Below are 5,939 nucleotides of genomic sequence, written 5' to 3'. Positions count from 1 at the left end.
TCTACCATTTGTGCTATTTTTTGAGGTAAAACGAAGAAGCTGGTAAGCTCCTCCAATCCCTCCAATCAGATTTTGCAATAAGTTTGTGGTTTTGAAGATTTTATTGGCTCTAAGTGCAACCTAGGAGTTCATGTTGATTTTTTTATGATGTTTTAGTTGTTTAGTACCATATGATTGAGTACTAGGCTTATGTAAGGATATGTGGGTGCAAGATATGTGAGGACATGTTGGTGAATGCATATATGTTGGTCCATTTGTTTCCAATGTTATGTATATATGAATTGTATGAAACAAAAATTCTCTATGGTGAATGCCAGATAGTGAGGATGAATGCATTGCAAAATTGCTAGATGGTTAATGCATTTCAAAAACAACTTTGGATGAATGTGGTGCAAAATTGGTAGGTGGTTAATGCATATTTTGAAAATTTTGTGTATTTCATATAGATGCAAGTGTTGTGATGGGGAATGCATATTAATTGATTGTTATTTTCCCTATATTTGCATTTTATAATTGATGATGTATGGATATAGTATCTTTCTATTCACAACTACAACCACATAGGTTGGGTTGTACTCAAAGACCGTGGATTCTTCCCCTTCATCGTCATTGTCGTTCATAAATGTCTCCTTATCCAAATAATGAAGATTAACGAGACTACACATCTAAACAAATTTTACAAAAAGTCAACGATAGACTGGCAAGATAATATGGCTTTGAGAAAAGTTATGTGCTATACTTTCAAGCAACAAAACAAATAAAAACTAAAGAACAAAATACCATGGCTTAACCATAAGAACTAAATAATGACTTTGCTTCAATACTAACCCTAACCCCAGAAAAATAACCGAAACAATAACCTTAGATGTAGCTACAACAACAAAGTTACGCATACCAAAGATGATCAATAACACACATACAACCCTCGATCTAGATCTAGGGTCCATCAAATCCATTGATTTCACACAAAAAGGAGCACAAATAGGGTTTGCATAAAAGGAATCAATACCATTAAATAAGTTGATTCCAACCAACCAAAAAGAAGAGAGTGAGCGAGGTGCCTATAGTGATGAAAAGGGCCTCAATCCAGCGGAGAAAACTCAAGCAATGGAGATGAATTTGATGGAGCCTAGGATGGGGGAAAGAGGGGGGAGAGGGGCCGAGCTCGGGGAAGAAAGGATTTGGGGGCAAATGGGTGGTGGTTCGTGGGCCCACCAAAGCTCCAGCCATTGATTTTGCAGATTCTGCACCATACCGCCTCTGTCACTAGCGGTAGGCCACCACACCGTACCCCCACAGACTAAGGCAGTAGCCACTTATCCACGTCAGTGATCTGGACGGAGCCGTTTACGTTGATCGCTACCCTAACACCATAGGCTCTGGTGGTAGTAGGTCCTAGCCTACCGCCAGCTCGGGTGGCGGTAGTAAAATGGTCAGATCCGGAAAAAAATCCCGGAGGGGGTCAGATCCGGCTAAAAGAGGACAAAAGGGTCAAAACAGTGAATTGGCCACGACCGGCTACTCTAATCCGATAGATCCATCGGAGATCACAAGGAAATACAATACTGCTGCTGGAATACACGCTCTCTTTGCCCCTTCAGTTCCTGCCCCGCCCCGTGCTATCTAGATCATATCTCGTAATCCTCCATTAATTCACATGCTTGCAGTGCGCTCTCCCCCTACTTCTCCCGCTTGCAGTGCCACATCTCCTATGCTCCTGCCCTGGCCCCTCCCTCCCTTGAAGCCGTGCTACACTGGCAAGGAAGATCCCGTGCTTCCAGCAGATCTGGGGAAATATGGTTGTATGCGAAGTTTATTCTTGTGATTTTTTTACACTTCAAACCCCTCTTTATTAATCAATGACAAGGGTTAAATCCTTTACAAGCATAGGGATCAAAGAAAATAGGTGCCTTGTCCATCCAGACCCAACTAGCTAGGGGTAATAGTACTAAGACTAGCAAGTTTTACTAGTTCATGCCCTACATTATTTGTATCATGAGGTGTGTGCTCAAATAACACATGATGAAAATTAATAGTTCATGCACTACACTAATTGCAAGTTTTGCTAGTTCATGCCCTACAAAATATTAGTGGTGGATCTAGAACAAGACGACAGGGGGTGCCAGGCTCAATACCCACGTATTTAAACACTGATAGTACACGCAAATTAGCCCAACCACTATATAGTAAATATACTTTGCATTTTCACGGGGTGCCATGGCACTGATGGAACCCCCACTGGATCTGCCCCTGCATAATATCATGCTCTCCAATCCATCATGAACATTTGCTCCAAAACTGTGCGAAATGTTTTTTTGCATGTCATAAACACTTTACAAATTTCTTGAATAATTTTTAAATTGTGAAAAAATATTATTAAATGGTAAGAATGTATTTCCAAATGTCATGATGCTTTTATAAATCTATATACAATTTTTACATGTAATGAACATTTGGTGAATATTTTCTCGAATATGCAAGGAACAATTTTTCAAATGGTCATATTTGGCTGCCATGGTAGCGGTTTGACTTTGTCGCTCAATTCGGACGCTAATATAACAGGCTAGGCGCATCCAAGAAAAGAGATCCTCCATGCTGCCGTGCAATGCACCGCATAGCAACACCCCGTTGACTGACGAAAATGGAAATGGCCGGCTATAGTCTAAGCAGATCGATCCTTGTGGTGTGGCTCCTGCTGCCTGCTATCTTCCCCCCTTGTCTCATTTATTCCCCCGGATCAGATCTCGTGCTTGTAGCGCTGCCGACCCTCCCTCTCTCTCTCTCCCCCGCTTGCAGCGCTCGTCCTTTCTGCCCCCTCCCTCCAAGCATGTCGTGCTCTCCACTGGTATGCTAGGAAATATACCATCACACCATCAATCATCAAAAATCACAGAATTACCTCCATGAATATTGTATGAATTGATTTCATAACTATTATTGCACCCCGCCATGGCCTGAGCAGGCTTCAACGAAAAATGCATTCCTGTGAAGATATCTATCCAGTGATTCCACGGTTGTAGGTATTTATGTTAGGTTACGATATTCAACCTGGCCGGCCTCCATGAATATAAATTGTATGAATTAATTTCAAATCAATTATTGCAAGGGAGTGCTTTATCACAAATCAGTTATTTATAGCCTAAAGCGCAAACTTTAGAACATGCTCTGGGACCTGCCCATGCAAATTTACATTTTAATCTAAACGTCTAATGTAAATTTCAATTTCATACACTACGGCTTTTTTTCTCTCCCCCTGTTTTGTTGATGACACACTCCAAGATCACCAAAACGCTTATCTAGCTTTGATTAATTTCTGTTTGCTGCGTCATTCATTAATTGTTAACATGATCTCAAGTACATGGTAGTGTTGATCTTTGTCTACATAGTGCTGACCATTCTTATACAAGAATACACTTTTATGAAATTGTGAATTAAATTACAATAGGTAAATTTTGTGATAAATAAATTGAGGACGCCGTTCTGCTTTATTGCAGTTTTGATGGAGAATCCACAGAGGAAGTATGAAGTTTAACTTGCCATTTATTTATGTTATTCGTGACACCATCACAGTGATTTAGGACATCCGAACCATACTCATATGTTTTCTAATACTGAACCTGTTTGTTTCTCCAATGTTTTGGTTGTTATAGTGGACTGTGGACCGATAGGTCCTGCTAAGTGGTGGATTGGCCTTTATAGGGTATCTAGGTCTTGCGGTCTGTCTTCTCAGAATTATAACGGAAAACCAATTCCATGCCCCCATTTTTCCAGGTAGAACACACATGTGGATTAATTTCCATGTTCACTATTTTCCCTTGTTTATCTATTTGTTGTATCCTTAGAATGGATATCAAACACCACATCTATAGTGTCTTTGTGCTATACTTCTATTATGCCTAACTTTTCATCCCAAACTTATGAAATAATTAGGTTTGACCGAGCAAAATAGCTACCCTGTTTTATGAGTGAATTCATGCACTTGAGGCTAGGATGGCACTCTTTGTAGTTATACTTCATAGCCATGCCAGGGATGCTTGTATACTAAGTTTTTCTATCTTCAATTAGTCTTGTATCCATCATAGTTTGACTGTGTGCCGTCCATTGCGTTTTTATATGAAGTTTTGAGTTCTATGGTTGTCTAATTCTAGTCATGCCTAGGATATTTGTCATAACATGAATTGCTGTTGTATCCATCAAATTTTAGCACGCCTCCCATATTTTGCTGGTGCAATGTTTGAAAGTATGCATTCTCAGTGCAAGGGATGGTTGTATTTCATGCTAAGTTTTGGCATGTCCAACTTGTCATGTATTCTTCCTATATTCACACCCCATCCAACCCACAGTAGGGCCATGTTTGAGTAGTTAATAATTCTGGTGATGTTGGGACAGTTATTTATAATAAATTCATGTATTTGCAGATGATCTAGTATGTTTCATATTTCCACGCGGCACCTATTGAATGCCAAGGTAGTGGCCGAGTACTGTGTAGATATAATTTAGTAATTTTAGGGTTGTATTTATGTATGTATCTTAAGTTCTATTATATTTAACTGGGTCTTTTATCACTCATAGTTTGATGTCTTCTGCATCTTTCCAGTAAGAATTTTTTTGATTTATCCACAGTTACATTTCTGGTCATGATGTGGCATGATTATTTATGATAAGCTACTATAACTTTGATTTGGCGCCAAGCGCATTGCATGCTAGGGTAGATTTTAGTTCTATGCAGGGTTCTCTTTGTATAAAAAAGTTTCTATATCTATAATTTTGTGATGATTTTAGGTAACATTTATTTCCTTTTGGTTTTGTCTTTTGAAGGTTATTGTATGGTGACGTGCTCGGCGCTGATTGGTGGATAACATTGGAGTGCTCTGAGGTACAATATCTTTTTTCTAATCCATTGTTCGATGTGTCTGTTTGTACTTGCTGAGGTGCTGTGAAATGGAGAGCAACAAGGATGCGGCCCTTTTTCCAAAGGAGGCTGCGGAGAGGAAGTTTATAACTATGACTACCATCTTCAAACATGCTGATGATGACGCGGTCTCGATGCTAATGGTTCCCGTGGATGGGTTGGAATCCCATGGGTTGACATTGTCGCTCACTTGGGTTGCTAAGAGGACAGGCGCATCCAAGAAAAGAGATCCTCCATGCCGCCCTACAATGCACCACATGGACCAGTGGGCCTGCATGCAGTCGAGGAACACAAGAGACACCCGCTGACTGACGGAAATAGAAACTACTGACAGAGAAACTTGCTGCTCAACTATCATCTCCCCCGCCCTGTGATTAGATCAGATCTGTGATAATTCTCTTGCTTTCAGTGCCCCCCCCCACTTGCAGTTGCAGCGCACCTCGCTCATCCTTTCTACCCCCTCCCTCCAGCCCGTGCTCCCACTAGTAGCTAGGAAAGATCCATGTTTGCAATAGATCTAGGATGTATGCGCCATCAATCATAAATAATCACAGAGGCGATACCATAAGATCTGCCTCCATAAATAATCATGTTTGAACAAAATATTAGTACCTCCAGTGATTGCGAGTATATATACATGAACCTGATTTTTCATTCCTTGCTTAAGGTATAACCTGCGGGTGGAAGCACGCAAATGCGCGCCTAGAGTCCCTATGTATGTATTTGTCATTTTAGATTTTTTGAAGTACACATATTTGTCCATACTAAATAATGTTATTGAAGAATACCCTGAATGTATAACATGGTAATTTTTTACATGAATAATTTTATACTTCTCTATGTATTAGTAGCCAAACTTATATTGTATGACTGCAAGCATCCTTCTTAAAGTCTGCAATTATATTTACATTGTCGATATATGGATAGTAAACACCAAAGAGAGAATGCCTCCATATGATGCTTTCTGTTAATTGTTGCAGATTCAGTGCAGAAGTAAATCTGAATATTGATGGTTTATACCGTGTGA

This window comes from Triticum dicoccoides, chromosome 1B (assembly GCF_002162155.2).
Source record: "Triticum dicoccoides isolate Atlit2015 ecotype Zavitan chromosome 1B, WEW_v2.0, whole genome shotgun sequence".
NCBI lineage: Eukaryota > Viridiplantae > Streptophyta > Magnoliopsida > Poales > Poaceae > Triticum > Triticum dicoccoides.
This window is presented reverse-complemented; position numbering follows the sequence as displayed.